Source organism: Oncorhynchus gorbuscha, linkage group LG24 (genome assembly GCF_021184085.1).
Source record: "Oncorhynchus gorbuscha isolate QuinsamMale2020 ecotype Even-year linkage group LG24, OgorEven_v1.0, whole genome shotgun sequence".
NCBI classification, from domain to species: Eukaryota; Metazoa; Chordata; class Actinopteri; order Salmoniformes; family Salmonidae; genus Oncorhynchus; species Oncorhynchus gorbuscha.
In genome coordinates this window covers 59,688,460-59,705,764 of record NC_060196.1, presented here as the reverse complement: position 1 = coordinate 59,705,764, position 17,305 = coordinate 59,688,460, and the positions used below count along the sequence as shown (strand labels likewise).

At 44.2% G+C, this 17,305-nt stretch overlaps 3 non-coding genes across 3 annotated transcripts; 2 read left to right on the top strand and 1 right to left on the bottom strand.

The window, feature by feature from the left end:
- Positions 1-323: 323 nt before the first annotated feature.
- Positions 324-411, top strand: trnay-gua. The gene is given in 2 exon segments: positions 324-360; positions 376-411. It is a non-coding gene; the product is annotated as a tRNA-Tyr (tRNA).
- A 1,226-nt stretch (positions 412-1,637) lies between these two features.
- trnay-gua lies at positions 1,638-1,725 on the top strand. The gene is given in 2 exon segments: positions 1,638-1,674; positions 1,690-1,725. It is a non-coding gene; the product is annotated as a tRNA-Tyr (tRNA).
- A 4,687-nt stretch (positions 1,726-6,412) lies between these two features.
- On the bottom strand, positions 6,413-6,500 carry trnay-gua. Its single transcript is given in 2 exon segments — positions 6,413-6,448; positions 6,464-6,500. It is a non-coding gene; the product is annotated as a tRNA-Tyr (tRNA).
- Between the last annotated feature and the right edge of the window lie 10,805 nt (positions 6,501-17,305).

The window sequence follows — 17,305 nt, the reverse complement described above, 5'->3', positions numbered from 1 at the left end:
CAAATCAATCAAATATTTTTATAAAGTCCTTCTTACATCAGCTGATGTCACAAAGTGCTGTACAGAAACCCAGCCTAAAACCCCAAACAGCAAGCAATGCAGGTGTAGAAGCACGGTGGCTAGGAAAAACTCCCTAGAAAGGCCAAAACCTAGGAAAAAACCTAGAGAGGAACCAGGCTGTGAGGGGTGGCTAGTCATCATCTGGCTGTTCCGGGTAGTGATTATAACAAAACATGGCCAAGATGTTCAAATGTTCATGGATGACCAGCAGGGTCAGCTGAACTTCTTACCATCTAGGTCATGGCTTTTGGATAACTTGTCCACCTTCGATAGCTCAGTTGGTAGAGCAGAGGACTGTAGGTGATAATTGTAGCAATCCTTAGGTCGCTGGTTCAAATCCAGCTCGAAGGATTGTATTTTCTCTTGTGGCTTGCTCCAACTTTTGACAGCAGTGCACTTTGACTTGTGTTTGACAAACATATTATCTTTCCCTGAGATCGCCGAATTCATAACTTGTTGACCTTCCATAGGACAGTTGGTAAAGTTACGGAGTTTATTTGAAATTGCAACAATCCTTATGTCACTGGCTCACACTGGCTCAGAGGAGGATAACATTTCCAGCGGTTTTTGACAGCAGTTAACTTTAACTTGACAATCAAATCAATCAAATATTTTTATAAAGCCCTTCTTACATCAGCTGATGTCACAAAGTGGTGTACAGAAACCCAGCCTAAAACGCCAAATAGCAAGCAATGCAGGTGTAGAAGCACGGTGGCTAGGAAAAACTCCCTAGAAAGACCAAAACCTAGGAAAAAACCTAGAGAGGAATCAGGCTGTGAGGGGTGGCCAGTCATTGTCTGGCTGTTCCGGGTAGCGATTATAAGAAAACATGGCCAAGATTTTCAAATGTTCATGGATGACCAGCAGGGTCAGCTGAACTTCTTACCATCTAGGTCATGGCTTTTAGATAACTTGTCCACCTTCGATAGCTCAGTTGGTAGAGCGGATGACTGTAGGTGATAATTGTAGCAATCCTTAGGTCGCTGTTTCAAATCCGTCTCGAAGGATTGTATTTTCTCTTGTGGCTTGCTCCAACTTTTGACAGCAGTGCACTTTGACTTGTGTTTGACAAACATATTATCTTTCCCTGAGATCGCCGAATTCATAACTTGTTGACCTTCCCATAGGACATTTGGTAAAGTCGCGGAGTGTATTTGAAATTGCAACAATCCTTATGTCACTGGCTCACACTGGCTCAAAGGAGGATAACTTTTTCAGCGGTTTTTGACAGTAGTGCACTTTAACTTGACAATCAAATCAATCAAATATTTTTATAAAGTCCTTCTAACATCAGCTGATGTCACAAAGTGCTGTACAGAAACCCAGCCTAAAACCCCAAACAGCAAGCAATGCAGGTGTAGAAGCACGGTGGCTAGGAAAAACTGCTTAGAAAGACCAAAACCTAGGAAAAAACCTAGAGAGGAACCAGGCTGTGAGGAGTGGCCAGTAATCATCTGGCTGTTCCGGGTAGTGATTATAACAAAACATGGCCAAGATGTTCAAATGTTCATGGATGACCAGCAGGGTCAGCTGAACTTCTTACCATCTAGGTCATGGCTTTTGGAGTTACTTGTCCACCTTCGATAGCTCAGTTGGTAGAGCGGAGGACTGTAAGTGGTAATTGTAGCAATACTTAGGTCGCTGGTTCAAATCTGGCTCGAAGGATTGTATTTTCTCTTGTGGCTTGCTCCAACTTTTGACAGCAGTACACTTTGACTTGTGTTTGACAAACATATTATCTTTCCCTGAGATCTCCGAATTCATAACTTGATGATCTTCCATAGGACAGTTGTTAAAGTCGCGGAGTGTATTTGAAATTGCAACCATTCTTATGTCACTGGCTCACACTGGTTCAAAGGAGGATAACTTTTTCAGCGGTTTTTGACAGCAGTGCACTTTAACTTGACAATCAAATCAATCAAATATTTTTATAAAGTCCTTCTTACATCAGGACAAAACCCAGCCTAAAACCCCAAACAGCAAGCAATGCAGGTGTAGAAGCACGGTGGCTAGGAAAAACTGCTTAGAAAGACCAAAACCTAGGAAAAAACCTAGAGAGGAACCAGGCTGTGAGGGGTGGCCAGTCATCATCTGGCTGTTCCGGGTAGCGGAACATATTCCGGGTAGTTTAAACATATTGCAAATGTACAAAAGTCAACTAGCAAGTCAGTGTCCATCAGTCAATTAGATGTCATTCTGACACCAAACTGATAGCAATTGACACCAAACCCACTTTTTCCAACTCATTTAGAAGCCAGCTATCACATATGTCAGAGCAGGCCCATAATTCACAGCGCCTTTAGTTTAAAACAAAATAAAAACGTAAAACACATAGTTACGTTCTAGCTGCGGGTCCAGGTCGGACATTATGTGAAGGCCTATGTGAGACGACCCCGAATCCCGAGTTTCGGCTCGATAGGTCCTTCGGTGCCCGAGTAAAACCCTAATTGGTGCTGAAAATCCACTTTTTTCCAGCCTTGCTATGGGGTCCTTGAATGAGCTATCGGACAGAAACGTTGGGGTCCGTCTCTATGGGCCGAGCCGGTTTCAATGCACCTAATCTTGTGTCTCTGAGACTTTTCTAAATGTCGTCATTTTCGTAATGGTCAAAATGAATTGAAGTCATTGCAAATGTACAAGGCTGTTTCTCGGTCCGAGAACCTTCTAGAGCCACCTAACTCATCGCGCACTATCGACCTGAGGTCTAGATCTACCTAGGATAGGTTAAGTAATCCCTCTCACCCCACCCCCCCTAAGTTTTAGATGCACTATTGTTAAGTAACTGTCCCACTGGATGTCATAAGGTGAATGCACCAATTTGTAAGTCGCTCTGGATAAGAGCGTCTGCTAAATGACTTAAATGTAAATGTAAATGTAAAGTTTCGGAACTCTAGGTCTGACGGTTATTTTTTAGCTCGAACAAAGCTAACTATTGCAGGCACTGTCAGTCTCTACACACCCCGATACGTCCCTCCTTACAAGTTGTGTGTCTGTGATTTAGTTTTCCTTTGAAATTTTATGGGAAAAATGACTGATTTAAAGTTCATGGGGGTTGCCTAATCACACATATGAAGTTTTGGACAGATCTGACTTTTTTAACCCCTCGAAACAGCTCCTGACACCAATTATGGCACTTTCGGTTGGCACATGAAGCTATAAGTCAACACATATCTTCATTGGGGTATGCCTTTACAGAATCCTCAGTTTTAAGTCTTTACGTTAAGAATTGACTGATTTACACAGGGTTGAATGCACTATGTCTATCAAACTGCAGGCAGGGTATGGATATACACTTTTAGGGTGATTTTAACCACTTCCGGTTTGTCCAGGAAGCTTCGAATCAGCACAGGTAGACCTCATACTGGCCTGATGGACTGTTACTAAAGACATGTTCATACGGCATTCATAACCCATATAGGCTTCTGGTTGAATTTACTAGATGTCATAAGGTGAATGCACCAATTTGTAAGTCGCTCTGGATAAGAGCGTCTGCTAAATGACTTAAATGTAAATGTAAATGTAATGTAGGGGTGCAGGCAATGTATTCCTATGGGGAGAGAAGTCAATGCAAACTCTTTGAAGTAAACACCTTCTTTTAACTGGTAAGGGTTAATGTCACACGGTCAAGGTTAGGCTTGAACGGATCGGGAGGACCTCAGGTACGTTCCTGAGGTCGAATTAACGGTTCTCTCACTGTCACCCAAAAGCAAATGACATTGAGGGCCAGCCTTCATTTTGGGCCTACTTTTCTAATGGTCGCTGTGCTTAGACCGAGCGAGCTACGGTCAAGAGGGGCATCTTGTTGAACTCGGCACGGCCTAGAGAGTATGGAAATGCCATTGTAGGCTTTGTGTGTCTTTAAGCACCGCACTTTGTCACTCCATCCTTGCTGTGTGTGTGTTTATGTGTGTGTGTGTGTGTGTGTGTGTGTGTGTGTGTGTGTGTGTGAGAGAGAGCTTTTCTTTGACATCTGTTGGGAGAAATGACTGACTTACATTTTATGGGGGTTGCCTAATCACACATATGAAGTTTTGAAAAGATCTGACCTTTTTAACCCTTGGAAATTACCACTGTGACACCATTTAAGGCACTTCCGGTTGGCCCAGGAAGCTATAAATAAACTCATATCCTGATTGGGGTATGCCTTTACAGAATCCTGAGTTTTAAGTCTTTACGTTAAGAACGGAGTTATTTACAGAGGGTTTAGTGAGTGTGTGTTATTTCAGAAAATCATAGAAAATCACAGAAATCTCGCAGAGCTCCGCAGCACACTTTAAAAAGATTTGTAAGAACACCCTGCAACTGGATCTGTAACCGTTGAAAAAAACAACACCTATCCATGAACATCACCAATCTGTCATTGTACGATTTCTCTTAAATGAAGATAGATAAATGGCTGGTTCTTTTTTTATTGACACCGGAGGCTCCTTGACTTTGACATGAAGTGGAAAAATAATTTCATTTTGGACCTTTAATCCCAGATAAATTGCCATAACTCAAAAACCTTTGAGGCCTAGACGCCATCTTGTTCGGGGCCAACTGCCAAACCTATGCTCACCAAGTTTCGTCTTCGAAGTCTTTTCCATTTAGGAGAAAAGGCCATGTCGTGATTGGTGATGTTTTGTACATTTGCAATATGATTCCATTCGCCCTCTTCTGGGATTTACCGGGATAGAGGTAAAATGACCAATATTTGAATATTTTATCAAACGGAAACCAAATTTCCGAGAGACTTCGTTTGCTGACTTCCCGGAAGATCCGGCCCCCGTGCACGGCCCGCTGCCGTCCGCGAATTTTAGAAACGTTGGCGGACGTCTAGCAAGGGACGGTATGCAATGTGGACTTTCTCACTAACCATATGGCGAATGTCAAAATGTTCCCTTAAGGTATGGAAGGTCAACAAGTTATGAATTTGGCGCTCTCAGGGAAAGATAATATGTTTGTCAAACACAAGTCAAAGTGCACTGCTGTCAAAATTTGGGGCAAGCAACAAGACACTCCTTCGAGCAAGAGTTGACCCAGCAACCTAAAGAGTGCTGCAATTATCACCTACAGTCCTCCTCTACCATCTGAGCTATAGAAGGTGAACAAGTAGCTCCAAAAGCCATGACCTAGATGGTAATAAGTTCAGCTGATGCACATGTTCCTTCTTAAAATATGATCTATTATCTGCTTAGTGTGGTGGTTTCGTGGAGATGTCGGGATTGATCCCAGGTCCTCATACATGCAAATTATTCGCTCTTGCGCTGAGCTACATCACCTTAGAATGCCAGTAGTTGCATATGGGGATAGTGAAAAGTGAGCCGAGGGTAATGAATGCTTTTTTGCCCTTGTCTCAGGATGGTATGTCGGGGGTTGAAGATATTGCTCTAGTGGCGTGGGGGCTGTGCTTTGGCAAATTGTGTGGGGTTATATCATGCCTGTTTGGCCCAATCCGGGGGTATCGTCGGATGGGGCCACAGTGTCTCCTGACCCCTCCTGTCTCAGCCTCCAGTATTTATGCTGCAGTAGTTTGTGTGTCGGGGGGCTGGAGTCAGTCTGTTATATCTGGAGTATTTCTCCTCTCTTATCCGGTGTCCTGTGTCTATTTATGCATGTTCTCTCTAATTCTCTCTCTCTTTCTCTCTTCTTCGCTCTTCCTTTCTCTTGGAGAAGGATCTGGGCCCTAAGACCATGCCTCAGGTCTTCCTGGCCTGATGACTCCTTGCTGTCTCCAGTCCACCTGGATGTGCTGCTGCACCAGTTTCAAGTGTTCTGCCTGCGGCTATGGAACCCTGACCGGTTCACCGGACGTGCGACCTGTCGCATACCTGTTGTTTTAAACTCTCTAGAGACAGCAGGTGTGGTAGAGATACTCTGAATGATCAGCTATGAAAAGCCAACTGACATTTAGTTCTGATGTGCTGACTTGTTGCACCCTCAACAACCACTGTGATTATTATTTTTTGACCCTGCTGTCATTTATGAACATTTGAACCTCTTGGCCATGTGTTGTTATAATCGCTACCCGGAAAAGCCAGACGATGACTGGCCAACCCTCACAGCCTGGTTCCTATTGGTCTTTCTAGGGAGTTTCTCCAAGCCACCGTGCTTCTACACCTGCATTGCTTGCTGTTTGGGGTTTTAGGCTGGGTTTTTTCCTAGGTTTTGGTCTTTCTAGGGAGTTTTCCTAGCCACCGTGCTTCTACACCTGCATTGCTTGCTGTTTGGGGTTTTAGGCTGGGTTTCTGAACAGTACTTTGTGACATCAGCTGATATAAGAAGGACATTATAAAAATATTTGATTGATTTGATTGTCAAGTTAAAGTGCACTGCTGACCAAAGTTGGAGCAAGCCACAAGAAAAAATATACTCCTTCAAGCCGGATTTGAACCAGTGACCTAAGGATTGCTACAATTATAACCTACAGTCCTCCACTCTACCAACTGAGCTATCGAAGGTAGACAAGTATCTCCAAAAGCCATGACCTAGATTGTGAGAAGTTCAGCTGACCCTGCTGGTCATCCATGAACATTTGAACATCCTGGCTATGTTTTGTTATAATCGCTACCCGGAACAGCCAGACGATGACTGGCCACCCCTCACAGCCTGGTTCCTCTCTAGGTTTTTTCCTAGGTTTTGGTCTTTCTAGGCAGTTTTTCCTAGCCACCGTGCTTCTACACCTGCATTGCTTGCTGTTTGGGATTTAGGCTGGGTTTCTATACAGCACTTTGTGACATCAGCTGATGTAAGAAGGGCTTTATAAATATATTTGATTGATTTGATTGTCAAGTTAAGGTGCGCTGCTGTCAAAAACCACTGAAAATGTTATCCTAATTTGAGCCAGTGTGAGCCAGTGAGAAAAGGATTGTTGCAATTTCAAATACACTCCGCGACTTTACCAACTGTCCTATGGAAGGTCAACAAGTTATGAATTCTGCGATCTCAGGGAAAGATAATATCTTTTTCAAACACAAGTCAAAGTGCACTGCTGTCCAAAGTTGGAGGAAGCCGTAGTCCGTAGTTGTCTGGTATGCAGAGGCTAAGATGTTGTTAAAGGAACACTTTAGCAATGAAATAAAAGTCACCACTGCTTACATGGCAAAACTGGACAAACATCAAACCGGTTGATGGAAAGGGACTGGGTGGCTATGCACTCTATCTTAGTGGTTGCTGTAATGCTATGCAAGACCTACAGAACATGGAAGAGCTTAATCTTCCCTCCAACATTAAGTTGATCATGTCAAAACTTGCCCACAAACTAAGAGAAAAATGGAGGTCAACAGCATGTGATATGTTAGAGAAGCCACCTGAGGGCCCAGTTCAGTGACCTTGTGACGTTCATGAAAAAAACAGTCCAAAATACTGCAGGATCTGTTGTATGGAGATATTCAAGATCCCCTGTCCAACTAAAGGTTTTTAAAAACCAAAAAAGCAGCTGACAGTGCTTTTACACCTGCATTGTTTGCTGTTTGGGGTTTTAGGCTGGGTTTTTGTACAGCACTTTGAGATATCAGCTGATGTACGAAGGGCTATATAAATAAATTTGATTTGATTTGATTTGATTTGATTAAACAGCAGTTCAAGTCCAAGAGCATGGGAAGCAGCTTTGCCACTGCAGTAGCTGTAGTGGCAGATTGTGACCCTGACAAACCTCTAAAAGAACAAATATTCAAAGTAAAGAGACCAGGCACCTACCCTTCTGATGCTCCCAGTATCTCATGTGTATTTTGTGCTGGTGAGCATTTATTGGTTGACTGCCAACAGGTGAAGGCACAGCCACATGAATCCAAGGTTGAGTTTATAAGATCAAACGGTCTTTGTTTTGGCTGTTTGATGAGAGGACACTTAAGCAAAGAATGTAAAAGAAGAATGACCTGTCAGAGCTGTCAAAGAAAGCAGCCCACTATCCTGCACATTGAAGGAAGAGAGAGATTTAGATCTCTGAAGGCAGATACGAGGGGTGTAGCAGTAAAGCAGGAGGAGACTGTCAGCAGTGCTCTTGTTTCGCTGGAAGCTGGTGAAGATACCAGGGCCGGTACAGTTTGTGCACTTGCAATTGTGCCAGTTCAAGTAAAGATGGCAAATGGAAGCAAGTTTGTGTTAACCTATGCATTTCTCGATTCTGGTAGCTCAGCAACATTTTATACGGAGACACTCATGAGGCAGTTGAAAGCTAAAGGCAGTGAGACTGAAATTCTGCTACGCACAATGGGGCAGGAGAGTCCTACCAAGAGCTTCGAGATATCTGGATTAGCGATTGGCAATGTGGAAGGTGACACATTTCTTGCATTACCAAAGGTCGACAACCAGAATAAGATCCCAGTGACAAGAGAGAACATTCCCACTCAGAAAGATCTCAAAAGGTGGTCATACCTGAAAGAGGTTCAGTTGAAGGAGATTGATGCCGACGTCGAACTCCTGATTGGCGTAAATGCTCCAAAGGCAATAGAACCCTGGAAAATAATAAATAGTCAAGGCAACGGACCGTATGCAGTGAAAACCCTCTTTGGATGGGTAATGAATGGTCATCTTAACAATTGTACCATGGCAGAAGAATCCGGGTGTCCTACGGTGATGGCCAATCGTATCTCAATGGCCAACCTGGGTGTTCTTCCTGTAAATCAGTACAACCTTCCCTGAGAGAGAGTATGAAGAGATACGTGAGATGTCAGCTGAGGATCGTAAGTTTATGGAGATGGAATCAAGCTCCATAACCCTCAAAGACCATCACTACTACTTACCGTTGCCCTTTCGCAACAAAGATGAAAGTCCTGCCAAACATCCGTGACATGGCAAAGCAGCAGGCTATAAATATTATCAGGAAGTTCAAGAAGGACAAAGGTTACGCTGCAGAGTACAAAGGTTTCATGGGAAGAGATGATAAGAAAAGTTTACGCAAGAAGGTACGACAAGAACAGCTCCTCAGAGAGAAAGGCGAGGTATGGTACATACCACACCATGGCGTTCACCATAAGCGCAAAGGAATAATATGCGTAGTGTTTGACTGTTCATCATCCTATAAAGGCTCTCAACAGTGATCTCCTTCAAGTCCCTGGCAAACACGCTTATAGGAGACCTGCTAAGATTTTGTCAAGAGCACATTGCCATGATGGCAGACATTGAAGGAATGTTCCATCAAGTATGTGTCCATGAAGATGACTTACACTTTCTGTGATTCCTATGGTGGCCGGACGGTGATACTAACAAAAGATTGGATGAGTACAGAATGAAGGTACATCTTTTCGGTGCTATATCCTCTCAAAGTTGTGCAAATTTTGCACTGCAAAAGACTTCAGAAGACAACTGTGAGAGGTACGATGAAGAGGTGATTCAAACAGTCAAGTCCAACTTCTATGTTGAAGACTGCCTCAAGTCAGTGGCCACAGAAGAACAAGCCATAGCTCTCACAAAAAACCTCAGGGGTGTGTGCTCTCAGGGTGGGTTCAAATTGACCAAGTGGGTCAGCAACAGCCCCTATCCCTGATGAACACCAAGCCAAGCAGATAAAAGAACTGGACCTGGACAGAGAAAAGCTGCCTGTTGAAAGAGCACTTGGAATCCGATGGAACATTGAAAGAGCACTTGGAATCCGATGGAACATTGAAAGAGCACTTGGAATTCGATGGAACATTGAAGGTGATGCGTTTCACTGTCAAGAACAGACCCCTTACAGGAAGAGGTATTCTCTCAGCTCTATTTATGATCCATTAGGTTTCCTCGCCCCATTCATAGAACAGAGCCCTTACAGGAAGAGGTATTCTCTCAGCTCTATTTATGATCCATTAGGTTTCCTCGCCCAATTCATAGAACAGAGCCCTTACAAGAAGAGGTATTCTCTCAGCTCTATTTATGATCCATTAGGTTTCCTCGCCCCATTCATATTAAAAGCTAAAGCAAATTCTCCAAGCGCTCTGCAAGCTTGTGTGGCTGGGATGACGTCATCCCTGGAGAACACTATTTCATGGAAGACAATGCTCTCAGAGCTGGACCAGCTGTCCAGATTCCAGATTGACAGGTGTATGATGCCAGAGAACTTTGGTCAGGTCAAGACCGCACAGCTGCATCACTTCGGTGATGCAAGAGAACAAGGTTATGGCACGTCAAGCTGGAAAAGGTCCACATCGCATTCAAACTGGGGAAATCAAGGATGACTCCACTCAAGCAGATGACGACCCCCAGATTGGAACTTGCCGCAGCAACATTGGCAGTGCGAGTGGACAGGATGTTAAGGTTGGAGCTCCAGATTGAACTTGAGGAGTCAACTTTCTGGACAGACAGCCAGTCTGTGCTAAAATACATCCGCAACGATACCAAGAGATTCCATACCTTTGTGGCTAATAGGGTTGCTATGATCCGTGACCTATCGAAAAAAAGCAAAACAGTGGAGGTATTTGAACTCCAAACACAACCCAGCTGATGATGCCTCAATAATATATAATAATATAATAATAATAATAATATATGCCATTTAGCAGACGCTTTTATCCAAAGCGACTTACAGTCATGTGTGCATACATTCTACGTATGGGAAGCGCTCTACGTCAAGAGGATTACATGTTGAAACTTTCCTGAACTCAAAGAGATGGCTCAAACAACCAGAATTCCTGGAGAAACCACAAACGCAATGGCTGAAAGTCCCAGAGGAGCTTGGCTCCATCCCTCCGGATGATCGAGAGGTGAGAAAAGACGTCATCATAAACAGTACAAGTGTGGAAGAAAAGAGTCCGACCAGCAAAATGATTGAGTACTATTCAACATGGAACAGCTTGAAGAAATCAGATGCCTGGATGCTGAAACTGAAGAGGCTTCTTCTACAGTTAAGCCAGAAAATGAAAGGTCACACAAAAACTGATCCAGGATCAGATCAGAGTCTAACAAACTCACTGAAGGAACAAATTGACAAGTTCAAACTGACGTTTGGAAAAGAAAGTCTGTCTGTGGACGACCTAGATGAAAAGATCATCATTCGATTTGAGCAACGACAGCACTTTAAACAAGAAAATGCACTAGTTGTGAAAGGAAAACAACGTGCCAAACAATGTGCCAATGTGTAAGCTTGATCCAATCGTTGACAATGGCATTCTGAGAGTGGGAGGAAGGTTAAAGCAAAGCTGCAATGCCTACGGACCTAAAGAATCCTATGATCCTGCCTAAAGACTCCTACATCTCCAGACTGATCTTACTCCACATCCATGAGCAGGTTGGCAACTCTGGGAGAGGTCACATGCTTTCTAGACTTCGCCAGCGATATTGGATACCCTGTGTCAACTCGTTAGCAAGGAAGATCTTCTGCAGGCGGATGCAAGCTAGAGCTGGAGAACAGAAGATGGCCGACCTTCTACAAGATCGGGTGTCACCTGATTTGCCGCCTTTGACCCATGTGGGAATAGATTACTTCGGCCCCATAGAGGTGAAGCGAGGCTGCGTTCATGTGAAGCGGTATGGTGTGATCTTTACTTGCCTTGTGAGTCGAGTTGTTCATCTAGAAGTTGCTAGTTATCTGGATACTGATTCCTGCATCAATGCCCTGCGCAGGTTCATCTGTCGAAGGGGCCCAGTAACAAGTATCAGAACAGACAATGGCATCAACTTTGTTGAGAGAGCTGGGAGAAGCTATAAAAGGGCTGGATCACAGGAAGATTCAAAACAAATTGCTAAAGGAAGGAGTGACATGATCATTCAATCCTCCCTCAGGAGCCCACCATGGGGGTGGTATGGGAGAGGTTGATCCGACTGGTGAAAAAGATCATCTATTCAGTCCTTAAAGAGCAAGTACTGGATGAAGAGGCTTTGCAGACAGCCTTGTGTGAGGTTGAGGCGATTATAAACGACAGACCAATCACAACTGTAACTAATGACCCTAATGATCTCGAACCCCTGACTCCAAACCATGTGCTTCATCTGAAAGCAAAGCCAGTCCTGCCACCAGGACTATTCCAGAGAAGTCACCTATACTCATGAAGGAGATGGAAGCAAGTACAATATATCACTGACCTCTTCTGGAAGAGATGGATCAGGGAGTATCTTCCACTAATGCAGGAGTGAAACAAGCGGAACAAAACTATGAGAAGCTTCAGTCCTGGTGACCTTGTTGTCATCGTCGATGACACCGCCCCAAGAAACTCTTGGCTAATGGGGCGTGTGGTGGAGGCTTTGCAAGGGGCCAATGGTGTTGTCCAGAGCGTCATGGTTAAGACCAAGACCAATATCCTACAGAGACCTATCAATAAACTCTGTCTGCTCCTGGAAGCGGCAGAGCGAGATACACGCACATACACACAGTGCTTCATCTTTGAATCACGTGCACCTCTCGTTCGTTGATGTCGTACTCTTAGATTCTTTGATGTCATAGTCATACATTTTTGGACGTCAAACTCCAGACATTTTTGGACGTCAAACTCCAGACATTTTTGGACGTCAAACTCCAGACATTTTTGGACGTCAAACTCCAGACATTTTTGGACGTCAAACTCCAGACATTTATGGATGTCAAACTCCAGACATTTTTGGAAGTTGAACACCTTCAACTCAGACTGAGATCTATGGACTATTTTCCTATATGGGACCTTGTATATTTCTATATAGCTATGAACTGTAATAGTGCTCTGGTATAGAATGTTTTGTGTATTGGCTCTATATGTGTGCTGGCCATACACATACCCACACACACACACACACACACACACACACACACACACACACACACACACACACACACACACACACACACACACACACACACACGCACACACGCACACACGCACACACGCACACACACACACACACACACACACACACACACACACACACACACACACACACACACACACACACACACACACACACACACTCGATGTACATGCACACACAAACATACACACAAATTCTCCTCTGTATCTATCCACAGCAGGCCTAGTCCCATTCTCTCGGGTTAACATAAAACTGTCAGACAGTCAATTGTTGGCCTGGAGAGACCAGGGGTCAGAGAGGCCTGCTCCAGAATCAGACACCCCAGGGGGCTGAGACATCACCCTTCCTCCCCTCCTGCTCTGGCTGCCCTGGAGCCGTCACCAGAAGAAAGAGGGAATTTAGAGGCAGAGAAGGAGGGGAGGGAGAAGATAGACGGGGAGACAGAGGAGAGGGAGACAGAGGAGAGGGAGAAGATGGAGAGAGAGGAGAAGATCGAAGGGGAGCCAGAGGAGAGGGAGACAGAGGAGGGAGTGGGAGAGGGAAATAGAGAGAGAAGATCGAGGGGAGAAGGACAGAGAGCAAGAGGAGAGGATAGAGAGGGAGAAGGAGAAGGAGGGGAATAGAAGGAGGAGGGGAATAGAATAAGAATAGAATAAGAAAATAATAATTTGTTCTTAACTGACTTGCCTAGTTAAATAAAGGTAAAATAAAATTAAATAGAATGAGGAGGGGAAAAGAATGAGGAGATAGAGAGATGAGAGGGGGAGAAGGAGGAAGAGAGAGACGAGAAGGGGAGATGGAGGAAGAGAGAGACGAGAAGGGGAGATGGAGGAAGAGAGAGACGAGAAGGGGAGATTGAGGAAGAGGGAGACGAGAAGGGGAGATTGAGGAAGAGAGAGACGAGAAGGGGAGATGGAGGAAGAGAGAGACGAGAGGGGGAGAAGGAGGAAGAGAGAGACGAGAGGGGGAGGAGGAGGAAGAGAGAGAAGAGAAGGGTAGATGGAGAAAGATAGGAATATGAATTGGGAGAGAGAAGAGAGAGAAGAGGGGGAGAAGGAGGAAGAGGAGAATAGGAGGAGGGGAGAGAGAGAAGAGAGGGGAAGAAGAGAGGGCAGGAAGATAGGAATGGAAGGGGATTGTTTTAAAGGTTACATTGTAAGGGAGACCTTTTTCAATAAAAAGGATCTCAACATTAAGTCTGTTGTGTAACTCTATTTGTTTCACACACACACACACACACACACACACACACACACACACACACACACACACACACACACACACACACACACACACACACACACACACACACACACACACACACACACACACACACACACACACACACACACACACACACACACACACACACACACACATCCTCTTGGCATCGATGTGGTGTTGAGTTCTTCTCTGTGAAGGGTTGTGCATTAATGTAATCTAAACATGCACACACACCCTCGCTCTTTGAAACACACACACACACACACTAATGAGACCCCTGCCTCTGGAGTATGCTGCTACCCTCTGTGTCGCGTGACTGAGGAAATGTCACCCAGATCACAGCAGTGATGGAGAAAGAGAGAGAGAGAGAGGGGCATGGAAGGAGGAGGGGAGGGAGGGACACCTCTATAACAAGAAACCGGAGGGTCAGATTAAAGGAAGGAGTGAGAGGGAAGAAGAAAAAAGGGTGAGGGAAAGTAGGATGGAGAACAACAGGAAAAGGAGACTGAAATAGACAGAGAGAAAACATCGAAGAGAGCGTGAGATAGAGTGACAGTGATACAAATCGAGAGATGAAAGGGTAGGATGAGAGGGAGAGGATGTGGAAACAGAAGGGAAAGTGGAGTGATTGTACCAGATGCTGATGATGCTAACTAGATGCTGATGATGTTCCATATGCTAACTAGATGCTGATGATGTTCCATATGCTAACTAGATGCTGATGATGTTCCATATGCTAACTAGATGCTGATGATGTTCCATATGCTAACTAGATGCTGATGATGTTCCATATGCTAACTAGATGCTGATGATGATAACTAGATGCTGATGATGTTCCATATGCTAACTAGATGCTGATGATGTTCCATATGCTAACTAGATGCTGATGATGTTCCATATGCTAACTAGATGCTGATGATGTTCCATATGCTAACTAGATGCTGATGATGCTAACTAGATGTTGATGATGTTCCATATGCTAACCAGATGCTGATGATGTTCCATATGCTAACTAGATGCTGATGATGCTAACTAGATGCTGATGATGTTCCATATGCTAACTAGATGCTGATGATGCTAACTAGATGTTGATGATGTTCCATATGCTAACCAGATGCTGATGATGTTCCATATGCTAACTAGATGCTGATGATGTTCCATATGCTAACTAGATGCTGATGATGTTCCATAGGCTAACTAGATGCTGATGATGTTCCATATGCTAACTAGATGCTGATGATGTTCCATATGCTAACTAGATGCTGATGATGCTAACTAGATGCTGATGATGTTTCATAGGCTAAGTAGATGCTGATGATGTTCCATATGCTAACTAGATGCTGATGATGCTAACTAGATGCTGATGATGTTCCATATGCTAACTAGATGCTGATGATGTTCCATATGCCAACTAGATGCTGATGATGCTAACTAGATGCTGATGATGTTCCATATGCTAACTAGATGCTGATGATGCTAACTAGATGTTGATGATGTTCCATATGCTAACTAGATGCTGATGATGTTCCATATGCTAACTAGATGCTGATGATGTTCCATATGCTAACTAGATGCTGATGATGCTAACTAGATGCTGATGATGTTCCATATGCTAACTAGATGCTGATGATGCTAACTAGATGCTGATGATGTTCCATATGCTAACTAGATGCTGATGATGTTCCATATGCTAACTAGATGCTGATGATGTTCCATATGCTAACTAGATGCTGATGATGTTCCATATGCTAAGTAGATGCTGATGATGTTCCATATGCTAACTAGATGCTGATGATGTTCCATATGCTAAGTAGATGCTGATGATGTTCCATATGCTAAGTAGATGCTGATGATGCTAACTAGATGCTGATGATGCTAACTAGATGCTGATGATGTTCCATATGCTAACTAGATAGCTAGAGATATCAGTAAAGGAACGGCTCCAGGTTCATCTTCTTCTCTTCCTCTCTGTAGCTTTACATTTCCCTCTCTGACTTCCTGTCACATGATTGCAGCCCATCTCTGATGCAGCGTAGCAAACCTTTTTCTGGAGGCTTCATCAACCTTGACTTCCTCATCACTCTGGTGTGTGTGTGTGTGTGTGTGTGTGGCATAGGTGAAATTGCCATGGGGGATGGGGGGCATGCCATGAGGGATGGGAGGACATACCATGGGGGTGGGGGGATATACCATGGGGTATTGGGGAGACAGACCACGGGGGATGGGGAGACATACCACAGGGGATGGGGGATATACCATGGGGGTGGGGGACATACCACAGGGGGTGGGGGGGGATATACCATGGGGGTGGGGGACATACCATGGGGGAAGGGGGACATGCCATGGGGGTGGGGGGACATACCATGGGGGATGGGGGACATACCACGGGGGATGGGGGACATACCACGGGGGATGGGGGACATACCACGGGGGATGGGGGACATACCACGGGGGATGGGGGACATACCACGGGGGGTGGGGGAACATACACATTTAACCCAACCCCTCTGAATAAGAGATATTCAGGGGCTGCCTTAATCGACATCCACAGCGACCGGTGAACAGTGGGTCTGCTTGGCCTGCTTTGCTCAGGGGGCAGAACGACAGCTTTTTACCTTGTCAGCTCAGCGATTCGATCTAGCAACCTTTCGGTTAAATGTCAAACGCTCTAACCACAAGTTTACCTGCCGCTTCTATGTATTGATGTCAAGTCACAACATTTGTTTTTGGACGGAAGCTGTAAAGATCGGAACGACACGGTACTTCCTGTCGCCAATTGTTTTATTCACCCCAAAAATAAAATGAAGGTGATGATGGTGATTTGATCATTTATACAATTTAAAGCTGTTATTTTAGTGTTTTTGCCCAAAGACCTTTAATTAAAGTAGAATATTCTCTCCTCGTTGAAAAATGTGAAGAAAAGCACGAGATGAGCTATAAAACATGAACTTTTTTTTCTCTGCCCCATGTCAAAATGTGGACAATTGCAGAAAATGTGCTTTCAAACTACAACATTTTCTCTCACCCTCATGACACAATGTGTAGAATAGCAAAATAAAACTGCAATTTTTTCTCTCTGCTCAATGGCAAAATGTGTTAAAATGCAGGAAGTTAACTGTTAAATAATTCTGTTTCCCAAAACATTTACAAATACCCCTCCATATTCCCCTCAAACTACCCCCTACAAAGAGACATAATAATTCAAACTGTGTAGAATTGTAGGAAATGCGTTTTCCTCTCCTCCGTGGTAATGGAATAGATAGATACAGTAGCTCAGGGCTGAATGGAAAGATGCAGTAGCGCAGGGCTGTTCCTGTCCAGTCTATAATGGCCTATTGTTTATTCTGTC